General features: G+C 39.3%; 1 pseudogene; it reads right to left on the bottom strand.

The window, feature by feature from the left end:
• Positions 1 to 4,221, bottom strand: part of LOC143384857 (cytochrome P450 3A9-like) — a 28,952-nt pseudogene extending 24,731 nt beyond the window's left edge.
• Positions 4,222 to 13,129: the final 8,908 nt, after the last annotated feature.

The raw sequence follows: 13,129 nt of genomic DNA, 5'->3' as shown, positions 1-13,129 counted from the left end.
CTGCCGCTGAGCTACAGCCTCAACCCATAGTCTCCATAAATTTTTACATAGCAAAATATAGGTTTGTGAAAAAATTGAAGGCAGACAATTGAATAACTTCTCACAATTACTAAGTTTTGCAAGTGGTAGCTAGAATGGGGGATTTGGAGATCCAGTGGGACATGTTGTATCCTTGGATCACATGTTGTGTCCTTGGGCCATGTCAACTGAGCAGAACACTCTGGCCAGGCCTGTGGCTTTATGGGGATTGATGAGAGAAGATGGAGAAGAAGAGTCAATGTCTTTTACCACTATTTTTAGTGTAGAGCAAAATGATTACACCTCTTCTACGGCTCCCACCAACCCCCCACCAGCTCTAAAAGGGAATACTTGCTACAGTTAGCTGTGGCCACCCTCCAATATAAACCCTATCAATTCACCAGGGAACTCACTGGTGTAACTACATCCTATGTCTGGTCTTAACATAAAATGGGTGAAGGAGAGAAAGAAATGCTTCATTGAAAAGTCAATGCTGAAAACTTAAAAATGGCATATGAGCAACAATAATGATGACAATAAAAAAGAAGAAATAAAGTTAAGTAAATGAAAAAATCTGAGCAGAAATGGTTTCCCATCTGCTTCCCAGTACCTCCCAGCCTTTTGTTCAAAAGCATACATTAAATCTGAAATTTAAATAAGAGAATTTTGTCTTTAAATTAAAAGGAAATCAATGGAGGAAATAGATGATGTCATAAATTTATAAGCCCATGATTTTAAAAAACAATTCTCAAATAATACATTTTATTCAGCCAAAGGGGTCAAAAAGAAAGAAAAATGGGGAAGATAGAAATAGCCAGACATTGGACACAAAGTAAGGCTGGAGACTCTGGGTCATCAAAAGCAAGAGAAAAGCCAAAACATGCAACATTCTCAATCTAAGTCAGACTGTAGACCCAGACTCCTGGTGACATGCAGAACCTTTGGCAGGGCAAGACTCCAAGGACTTTGCAGCACAGAGGGTTGCATCCAAAAGCTCAGGGCTGAGGTTGTTCTCATGCGTTGGGGCGCCACATCATAACAAGTCTACCAAAGAGAAAGTTCCAGAATACTCACCCCCATGTTTTCCCATACTTTTTATAACATTCTGTGTCAAAATTAGACAAACCCTAGGAAGAAGAACAAAATGAAATTACATTATTGTTGCAAATGTACAGACATTGCATCAAATGACCCAAATCCCATGAAATCAGGCTTGTTGTTCCTCACAGGTGGTTAGAGAGAAGCTCTTATTCAGAGGCTTCTGAGGAGAAAAGAGAAAATATGCAATGTTTGAAATAAAATATGTAAAGTCACTTGAATTTTCTTTTATACATAATCAACCAATTTCCCTTGTCTATGAATACAACATGCTTCTCTTCTGCAATATTTTTTCTTCTACTTATGTTGTCTCAGAAATACTGGGACCTTCTGAATTATCACCTCCATGGGCACATGAGGAAACCCAGGGTGAGGAAAAGTGAGTGTTTCCCAGGGCCACGCATGATCTTTTATCTCCTCATTGAGTATCATTTTAATTTATCTCGTGTTTTAACTAGAATTCTAGTAGAATTAGGGAGTTAAGGACACCAGCAACCTCTTCTAGCCTAGGAGATTTATGTTGTTACAATCATGTTGTTGAGTAAGTAAGTGACATAGTGAGCAAATAAAAAGTGGACTTGCCTTCCTGTGTTGTAGCTCAACTTGGAAAAGGGAAATTGCTACCTCTCTGCACATAGGACACATATAGTTAGACACTGGCTCTGAGTTTTCATCATAGAAACTAAGCAATTAATCTTCCTCAGGCTAGGTTTTATTTGTAATATTTTAAGTGTGCAAATAAAGCATCCCAGAGGTTTGAGTGTGTCTTCCTAGAATCTGCACTGAGAAAAATGAAAATCCTCTGAGAATGCTCACAGTCTGCTGAACATAAAGTCCACAGCTTACAGTGTGGATGTGCCAGAGTCCTGAGCCCATCAACAGAAGTGAACCTGAGGCCAGGAGGAGGTGTAAACAGAGCCCCAGGGTAAACCTGACTATGCTTTGGATGAGGCCCTCACACAGTTTCTGAAGCTTAGAAATCTTGAAACTTCTCTCATGGAGCTGAATTCCTACTGATGTAACTAAGCAGATGTTTGCAACCAAAAGAGACAAAACTGGGAGCTCAAATGACAATCACCCAGCGGTAATTAAGAAGAGTTCCCAAAAAAGGCAGAGGTGTTGGCCCAGGAATTCCCAGCTTCTTAAAATATCCATGTGAATAGGCCCCATATCTATAAAGTGGAAGAGAAACCCAGGTCAAGGGATTGTGACTGTGAGTATATAGTGGCTCATGAGTCACTGATCAAGAATGGGAACCATGAAGCCAGGCAGGTAACATGTAGGCCATAAATAACAACAAAAACTCCAATGGCCCTAATTACATCTGCTCATCATCTCCTCTCTCACATTCCCTGAGAGACTCCAAAAGTCATAATACTTAGCTCAGAGCAGCTAATTCCATCATTAGGCTCCCAATGCTACAGTAAATATCTGATATAAGTCCCCAAACATGAACTTGAAAATTCCTGAGCAATTCAGCCTAAATTTCGTCCAGGTCATTTCACTCACTGGTGTCAGTTTAGGAAGTTGACTTGATACCATCATGTTGGCCTCTCTAGTGGCCTCCAGTGGGCCTTCTTCCCTCAGCAGAGAGGAATAATCTCCCACTTTTTCATAACTCCTATCTGGATGCCTTTTATTGCATCCCTGGTCCACATTCTCTCTTACTCATCTAATGTGAGAAATTAAGAACACTGGCATATGGGAAACTGTTGAGTAAGAATAACCTGCTGAGCAGGTATATTTAAAGACATGTGCAATCTATGTCATGGATGTATGTATTAGATTAATATTCCTTCAACTGTTCAAAAAAGATGGGTTTTTAAAAAAGTTGGTTTTCACAAATACAAAATCCAAGGGTCCTATTTTGACCTTCAGAAGGAACGTGAGGAACTTACCTCAAAAAAATTCTACTATTGAACAGAATGAAATTAAAACATTTCCATTAATTTTAAAATGCCATTGAAGGGAAAATAGATCCAACAAAAGCCTGAATATTACCCTTTACTTCAATTGTTACAACCAGGTTTATATTTTCTATTTTCACATCATTATGAATCCCTACTTATAAAAGTGGATTTAAGATAGAAGTCAAAGGTCTCCTTGGGGCAATGTCTTCTACCCTCAGTCAGAAATAACTGCTCTCTTCCCATGCTCCATGAAACCAGGAATCCCACTATTTTTTAATATTTTTTTAGTTGTAGGCAGACACAATACCTTTATTTTATTTATTTATTTTTATGTGGTGTTGAGGATCAAACCCAGTGCCTCACACATGCCAGACGAGCTCTCTACCACTGAGCCACAACCCCAGCCCAGGAATCCCACTATTTAAAGGACTTCTTTTACTAGATTATTTTATTCATGCTCCTGTACTGGAATATCATGGGAAAATATTTAAAATACAAAATGGGCTTGTTAACTTCTGTCTCTTGAAGCTGCCATTAGATTTCAAATCAAGAAAGAAACAAATCTCTACACTGATGCTAACTTAAGGAATAAAAGTTCAGAATTTCTCCCAGGTCTTTGCTCAATAGTTTCATCATTCAGCAGTAGTTGCATATTTCAGGGAGAAGGAATTTAGTTTTTGGAGGGAGGGCTATTCCAGGGAAAGGGAAGAGAACAGAGGGAAGAACTGAGTCTGAGCCTGTGGTAGCACCTGGGGTGCAATTGGTGCATTTTACGAATGGTGCTAGGACGTGGGGAGAAGGAGCAAGAACCACCTGCTCCACAGGAGACAAGCCTCCTACACATCTCTTGTAGTGCACATAGAACACAAAAGATAAACAATGACACAGAAACTTGTGAAGACTCCTCTTTACTCCCAGAATTATGAAAATTTGCAGAGGGTGCATCACTTTTCAGAAGGTGTCCAGTTGTTTGTAATCTGCCTCTACAGAACTCTGGCTGATTAATCTAGGTACAAACTGAGACTCAATCAGAAGTTCATCCCCCAAATCAAATGATATCACTAAACCTCCTAGTCACAGAAATGGGAGGTTTCAAGAGGAGAGGAACTGGGACAGTTACTCACAGGTAGAGGAGCACCAGGCTGATTCCCAGGAGAACTCAGGTTTCCATGGAAAAGTTTGGGATCAGATCCATCACTACTTTCCTTCCAAAATTTTCTCCTCTGAGTTTGACTTCCAGCTATGTGAGCTATCTTTTCACAGGGGAAGGTGCCAAACTTGCCTTCTGTGAGCAGCTGTGAGTCAATGAAGTCAGTCTGGCATATTTATAGGCTGGGAAAGGAAGTGGAGCTGGGTATACAGCCAGTAGAAAAAACCACCTGTGCCCCACCCACTATTGCAGAAGCCAGGTGCCCCCTCCACCTTGGCAGTTGGCAATGAGTCATGAGACATGCCCTTTTTGATCTTTGAGCTCAGGTTTATGAAATTATTAATAAAAATTCGATCAGAGTTATCATTACACCCAAAGGTTATTGCTTCTTATCAGAAACTCAAGTGAAACATTGGAATTAAATGTCCTCTAATCAGTTTTTGTCTCCTTGGGTCTTCTCATTACAAAATCCTTGAATTCCACCCAAAAAAAGTTATATCTAAATAACTACTCATGCACTTTCCTCTGCTTACAATGCCCTCTTGCTCATAGAAGACTTTTTTTTAATTTTTTTTAGTTGTTGATGGACCTTTTTTTCCTTCTTTCTCTCTTTCCTTATTTATTTCTATGCAGTGCTGAGAATCAAACCCAGGGCCTTACACCCAAGGCAAGCACTCTACCACTGAGTCACAGCCCCAGCCCAGAAGATTCTTAATCATCCATCAAAACCCAGCTCAAAGAAAAACTTCATCTGGTAAAGGCTTTCAACACCACCTCTTCACACGGAGCCACTTCCTCCCCTGGACAACCTCTTATTTTCCCTGGAACACATTTCTCTTGTTGTTGTTCTCTTTACTGTCCTACAACATTGTTGGATTCCACCTTTGTTTAACTTTCCAGAATGTGAACTTCTCTGGAGCGAGATCTCTGTACTATCCACTATTACGCCCCTAGTCCCTAGCAGAGTTCTTTACAAAGAGCTGGTATCTGGGACATTTGGTCATTGAGTCAGGTGAGATTGCTGGGCCTCTTCAGGTTCTTTCCCTGTGTGTCTTTGCTGATCACTTCATCTTCCTGGTTTATTAATACAGAAAGATGATTTGACTTGATTGGGCCACAGCCACCTTCCCAGCACATTCAGGCTGTGTGCCAGTACCCTGATGGCCAGAAGTCCCCTAAAAAAATGGGGATGAACAAGATGACACTGATGGATGCACTGAGTAATGTCAATCCAGGCTACTTCCTGTGCCACCATTAAGAGATCCCTGCAGTAGTCAGCAAGTTAGACAGATTTTAGAGCAAAAAATAACCTCTGTCTCTGAAAATAATGCATGTCCATGATCAATGGGTGTGAAAGGACAGAAGAGGAGAACAGCAGCCTGCATGACCAGTGAACCACAAATCTCTACCCACCCATCTCATGGCAGATATCACCACAGAGAGCACATCCAGCACCAGAACTCCAAAAAGATGATCCCAGGTTTTTCGTTAGGCCAAGAGGTATCTGAGCAGGTGGCTCCCTGCTTTTCGGTAAATGGGTGGTTGTGGATGGAGAGCAGACCCTGGGAGCTGGTGTAGGAGGAGTCTTATAAAAACAATTGTCACTTGTGAGACTCTCAACAGATTCCTGATGTGAGGATGCCATGTCTGAGTGTTTGGAAATTATACCAGCTCATTATCTCAAGTCTGAGTCAAATTCTTTGTCTGATTAGCCTGAGAAAGAGCGGTTTAGGTAACAAAGCCTCCAAGTTTTCAAAACATAACAGAATGAGAAGACATTCAAGCTGTGCTTGTGTGCTTCCTTCTCTCTTTCTTCTGACTCTGTGCAAACCGATACTCCCCCTTCACCAACCTTTCCTACATCTCTGGCATGCATTCAAACAAGGAGAGATTATGGTGTCATTTGATAAACTATTGACAATTAAAATCTTGAAACAGACTGAATTCAGAGGCACCCCATCTGAAATTGGGAATGACTTCCTTATGTTGAGAGTTGAAGCTGGGGGCCATGGGGCTTCCACCTCCCACCCTGACAGGCACCAAAGAGGATGGAAATGGAGATTTCATTCTATCTGGGACAACATAGACTAAATCTGCATCTGTGCATTTCCTGTCTTTTTTTTCCAGATGCTCCCTCTTCAGATCAACCAAATATACACATGTCTATCACCTGGCTTTTGTTTCTGTAAATTATAATTGTGTCTGTGGGATAGGTAAGGAGAAGTAATCTAACCACTTCCTCCTGGGTTGATAGAACTGCATCAAGTTCAATACTCATTTTACCATCTTTTGTCTATTTATTATGTGGGCAGGAAGCCAAATCCAGCCAGCTAGGATCAAGGCAGGTCCCAGGGTTAGGTTGTCAGTAACAATCTTACCATAACCCAAAATCTTTTTTATATTTTCTGTATATAAAACCTCTATGGAACTAATATAATTTCATCTTCCTTCAAATCATGTATTTGACTACTATAATAAAATATCCAGGGCTATTATTATTTTCCCCGTCTTTCATAGCTCTGAGGCTGGTTGGACTGGTTGGGATTTGTACCAACAAAGATGGGTTAGACATTCCTTGAGATGAAAAATGCATCCAGTGCTGGACCCCAATCTATGCAAAAGTTCTTTTTCTGCAAAGGGCAATCAAAGAAGCCAAGCTCTAGCCAGGCAGGGTGGCAGACTTCTGTAGTCCTAGTTGTTCAAGAGGATGAGGCTAGAGATTCACTTGAGCCCAGGAGTTCAAGGCCAGGTAACACAGGGAGAAGTCATCTCACACACACACACACACACAGAGAGAGAGAGAGAGAGAGAGAGAGAGAGAGAGAGGCATGTTCCTCATGAACTTAATTCCATAGAAGGTAATATCATCAAACACAAAGATATTTGCATACTAAATTTTTGCTGTGCATGTCCAGGAAAGCATTATGTGCCAGAAGACTGCCCTCATGACTCTGGCATCTCCTCTATACATTTAGTGAAGCACTAACCACATACTTTAAAGATCTGTTCTATATATTTAAGTATTCAGATGTTTAATTCCCAGTTATTATTTTGGTTGCAGATAGTGATAGCAAAAAATGAGGACATAGTATAAATAAGGATGGTTCAGCCTCATAAAATTAATCATACAAGAATGAAAAACATACAGTCCTTATCAATATGAATCGTTTATCTTCTTTCTTATTTTCATATACAACAGATAAAAGTCCAATCTCAGATTACATTCAGGAAAACATCAGGCTGATATAATATAAATGAACAGGTGATCCACAAACTTAGTGATGTAAGGGTCCCCATCATTATGATATTTCCATCCTTTCATAATGGTAGCCCAAGTTGTTATTCCCATGGAAAGCCTGTCTTGACTGGAATTGTCTGACTAAATTTCTCTTGGTGTAGAAAGACACAGAAGTGCTCTGGAATGATTTGTGTTTCAGGTTCAAATTCCACAATTTATAATTACAATTATGAAAAAAATGCAAGCAAGATTATTTAACTTAGTTAAGTGCCCATTCTTCTCAGTTGGGTAAAACTTGATCTTGCTAATTTGGGGAATCAGGCGGTATCTAAGCTTTGGTGGCTAGAAGAGGAAATAACCAACTCTTCTGGGCTAATGGATGGGAAGGTTGAGGAGCATGAGTATCACTGTAGATTGGCAGGACTGTCTGGCTACTGTGTTCAGGACTTGTGTTAAATTCTACCTATAAGCAGGTCAGAATCCTTGCCCTTATGAAATTTAACCTTAAAGGAGAGCAATGTTAATCAAATAAATACACAAATAATATTAAATTACAAATTTAAAAGAAAATTTGTTGAACTTCCCAGCAGTGTTTGACATAGGTGTTTGATGTGACAAGAGATGAGAAATTAAATCAATATATGACCCAGCTATATCATCCCCCATATTTATCCAACAGAATTAATCAGCATACTATATCAACACATGCCTAACCATGTTTTTGGTAGCATACTTTACAATAACTAGGTTATAGAAGCAATCTAGGTGTCCATCAACTGGATAAAGAAAATATGGTATATGTACTCAGTGGAGTTTTACTCAGCCATAAACACAAAGAGTTATGCCATTTGCAAGAAAATTAATAGAAACAGAGAATTATTTGGTCAGCATTTTTTCTTCTGTGACTAAAGGACCCAGCTAGCACAATTGTATGGGGAGGAAAAGTTTATCTAAGGGCTCATCGTTTTAGATTTCTTATTTCATAGAAGGCCAGCTCCATTCCATGGGAGCTCAAGGTGAGGCAGAACATCATGGTGTAAAATTGTGACAGAGGGAACCAGCTCAATGATGATCAGAAAGGAGAGAGAGAGAGAGAGAGAGAGAGAGAGAGAGAGGTCTTCACTTGCCAGATACAAATATATACCCCAAAGCCATGCCCCTAATGAATCACTTCCTCCAGTCCCACTCCACCTGCCTACAGTTCTCATTCAGTTAATCCAATCAGGGACTAATTCACTGATTAGGTTAAGACTATGCTATATAACCCAATCATTTCTCCTCCATACCTTCGTGCATTGTCTCACTCCTCAACCTTTGGGGAACACTATACACCCAAACCATAACAGAGAACATCATACTAAGTAATATAAGCCAGATTCAGAAAGCTAAGGGTTCTTTGTTTTTTATCATATGTGGAAGCTAGAGAGAAATAAAGGAAAGAAAGGGAACTCAGGTAAACAGAAGAGGGACCAGTAGAGAAATGGAAACAGTGGAGGGAAAAGGGGGAGCAAAGAGAGGGATCTGAGAATGAAATAGACAGTGTATGCTATGTGTATATGTAAATATATCACAATGAAAATCACTCATCTATCTAATCATAATGCACAAATAAAAATTTAAAAACCATAAGAGAAAAAATAACTGAAACATATTAAATAAAGAAGAAAAGATATATTTGGACTCCCAGTTTGAGAGATTTCAGTCCATAATCACTTGGATCCATTGATTCTGGGCTGTGGTGAGGCAGATTGCCATGACAGAAGTGCACCATAGAGCAAAGTTGCTCCCCTCATGGTGACTGGGAAGCATAAGGAGGGCAAGATAGGGGCCAGGGATTTGATAAGCTCTTCCAGGATCTGCACCCAGTGACCTAACTCCAACTAGGCCCTAGGCTCTGTCCTCTCTACCACCTGCTGATAATGCCATAAAATTGTGAATCCATCTATGGATCATTCACAGATGAGGTTAGGGAAGCTCATGATCAAATCACCTCCCCCAAATCTCCACCTCCGCACATTGCTGCACTGGGAACCAAGCTGTTAATCCTTGAGCCTTTGGGAACATTCCAGAGTCAAACCATATCATGATTTCTCCTTTACCCCTTAACTCTCTCCTACTTTGTAAGTTATGAAATCAGAATCCACAGGACTTGAGGGGTTGGTTGTGTGAGAACTTGGTATGCTTAGCTCTAATTTCTCATCTGACTGTAGAAGGGGCTCAGTAAATATCCTTCAAATCACAGGATCCCAAGGATCACCTGCCTCTCCCTACCTCTATGATTCTCTTGTATTTAAAAATATTCCACCTCCACATTATTCTCTTTATTTTGCATATCATGAGAGTCCCCCAGGTCCTCCAGTTCAGCCAGAAACCAAGAACTCCTGAGGACAGGATGAAGCACAAAGACAGCGGAATAGACTGGACCTTGAAGAAGACATCTGCCAAGGAGGTCCTAGCTTTAAAATTCTAAAGTGGTTTCTCAACTAGGATTACAGAGTAAAGGGCATCATACACATGCACACAAACACATATTTGCCCACAAACACACATGCATACACACACACACACACACACACATACCCCAATTTGGGGGTGATTTAGTAGCAGTGATTGAACCTAAGGTTGCTTAAACATCCAGCCACATCCCCAGCACACTTTATTTTTTTTATTTTGAGACAGGGTCTCACTATGTTGCTTACAACCTTGCTGAATCGGCCTTTAAACCTTCAAGCACATGATCCTCCTCCAGACCCCCTGGGATTACAGATGTGCATCACTGTGCCCAACACACACACATAATGTACCTCAAGCAACAATAGTGTTACTGAAAGCTCAGTCTTGTCCCTGATGTCAATTCAATAAAAAGGACAGTTTTGAGAAAAGGAGAAAGTTTTATTGTTCTACTGAGGAAGGAGAAGCACAGGGGACTCCTTTCCCAGAGGCTGTGATTCTACCCATCAGGGAGAACAGAGGGTTCCTTTTTTGTTTGTTTGTTTGCTCTTTGTTTGTTTTTTTGTTTTGTTTTGTTTTGTTTTTTTGGTAGTGGTAGATGGACAGAATGCCTTTATTTTATTTATTTATTTTTATGTGGTGCCAAGAACTGAACGCAGTGCCTCATATATGCTAGGCAAGTGCTCTGACTCAACCCAAGAACAGATGGTTTTTAAAGACACAATCCATTCCAGGTGTTCCCTGTGAGAGTTCAATTCACCTGTTAATTTGGAAGATAACCATTCTTATGGCGCCAGTCCTGAAATCTGAATTACTTTGTTCCTGTGGTGGGTGCATGCTCAAAACAGATGGATTACTCAGCCTAGGATGGGAAAAAGATAATCTTGTTCCTCACCCCCAGGTTATGAAGACAGAGAGGGAGAAGAGGAAAATAAAATCCTGTCCATTTTAAAATAAGCCTCAGTAGCAAAGCAGCCAAAGACTGTATTCAAAGCATGAGGTGGATGATTGATACAATAGGTGAAATTTTGTCTAAAAAGTTTTAACTTTTTTTCTATTTCCTGAAATAACTTGAAGAGGATTGGTATTAGTTCTTCTTTAAAGTTCTTGTAGAACTCGGCTGTGTATCCATCTAGAACTGGGCTTTTCTTGGTTGGTAAGCTTCTGATGGCGTCTTCTATTTCATCACTTGATATTGGTCTGTTTAAATTGTGTATATCTTCCTGATTCAAATGGGCAAATCGTATGACTTAAGAAATTTATTGGGATTGGGGTTGTAGCTCACTTGCCTAGCATGCCTGAAGCAAGGGTTTGATTCCCAGCACCACATACAAATAAATAAAAAGATCCATTCACAACTAAAAAAAAAAATTTAAAAAGAAATTTATCGATGCCTTCAATGTCTTCTATTTTATTGGAGTATAAGTTTCAAAATAATTTCTAATTATCCTCTGAATTTCTGTAGTGTCTGTTGTGATATTACCTTTTTCATCGTGTATGTTGGTAATTTGAGTTTTCTCTCTGCTTCTCTTCATTAGCATAGCTAAGGGCTTGTCAATTGTATTTATTTTTTCAAAGAACCAACTCTTTGTTTTGTCAATTTTTTCAATTGTTTCTTTTGTTTCGATTTCATTGGTTTCAGCTCTAATTTTAATTACTTCTTGCCTTCTACTGCTTTTGCTGCTGATTTGTTCCTCTTTTTCTAGGATTTGAAATGTAATATGAGGTCATTTATTTATTAGCTTTTTCTTCTTTTAAGGAATGAACTCCATGCAGTGAATCTTCCTCTTAGTACTGCTTTCATAGTGTCCCAGATTTCAATATGTTTTGTCTATGTTCTCATTTACCTCTAAGAATTTTTTGATCTCCTTCTTTATGTCTTTTGCAACCCATTGTTCATTCAGTAGCATAATGTTCAGTCTCAAGGTGATGGAGAAATTTTTATTTTTTACTTTGTTGTTGATTTCCAATTTCATTCCATTATGATCTGATAAAATGCATGATTGTATCTCTCTACTTTTTTGTATTTGCTAAGAGTTGCTTTGTGGCATATTGTCTATTTTGGAGAAGGATCCATGTATTGCTGAGAAGAAAGTGTACCTGTTTGATGCAGGTTGAAATATTCTATATATGTCAGTTAAATCTAAGTTATTGATTGTATTATTGAGTTCTAGAGTTTCCTTATTCAATTTTTGTTTGGAAGATATATCTAATGGTGAGAGAGGTGTGTTAAAGTCACCCAAAATTATTGTGTTGTGTTCAATTTGAACTTGAGAAGAGTTTGTTTGATGATCATAGCTGCACCATTGTTTGGGACATATATGTTTATGATTGTTATGTCATATTGGTATATGCTTCCCTTCAGCAGTAGATAATGTCCATCTTTATCCCTTTTGATTAACTTTGGCTTGAAGTCTACTTTATTTAATGAGGATGGACACCCCTGCTTGCTTCTGCAGTCCATGTGAGTGGTATGATTTTTCCCAACCTTTCACCTTCAGTCTCTTTATGTCTTTTCCTATCAGATGAGTCTCCTTGAGGCAGCATATTGTTCTTTTTTTAATCCAGTGTGCTAGCCTATGTCTTTTATTTTTTTTTAATTAATTTTTATTGTAGGTTGTTCAAAACATTACATAGTTCTTGATATATCATATTTCACACTTTGATTCAAGTGGGATATGCGCTCCCATTTTTACCCCATATACAGATTGCAGAATCACATCATTTGCACAACAATTGATTTACATATTGCCATTCTGGTGTCTGTTGTATTCTGCTGCCTTTCCTATCCTCTACTATCCCCCCTCCCCCCTCCCCTCCCCTCTTCTCTCTCTACCCCCTCTACTGTAATTCATTTCTCCCCCTTATATTTTTCCTCCTTTCCCCTCACTTCCTCTTGTATGTAATTTTGTATACCCCTGAGGGTCTCCTTCCATTTACATGCAATTTCCCTTCTCTCTCCCTTTCCCTCCCACCTCTCATCCCTGTTTAATGTTAATCTTCTTCTCATGCTCTTTGTCCCTACTCTGTTCTTAGCTACTCTCCTTATATCAAAGAAGACATTTGGCATTTGTTTTTAAGGGATTGGCTGGCTTCACTTAGCATAATCTGCTCTAATGCCATCCATTTCCCTCCAAATTCTATGATTTTGTCATTTCTTAATGCAGAGTAATACTCCATTGTGTATAAATGCCACATTTTTTTTATCCATTCGTCTATTGAAGGGCATCTAGGTTGGTTCCACAGTCTTGCTATTGTGAATTG

This window comes from Callospermophilus lateralis, chromosome 19 (assembly GCF_048772815.1).
Source record: "Callospermophilus lateralis isolate mCalLat2 chromosome 19, mCalLat2.hap1, whole genome shotgun sequence".
Lineage (NCBI taxonomy): Eukaryota > Metazoa > Chordata > Mammalia > Rodentia > Sciuridae > Callospermophilus > Callospermophilus lateralis.
Note: the sequence above shows the minus strand (reverse complement) of the source record. Positions and strands in the feature narration are given on the sequence as shown.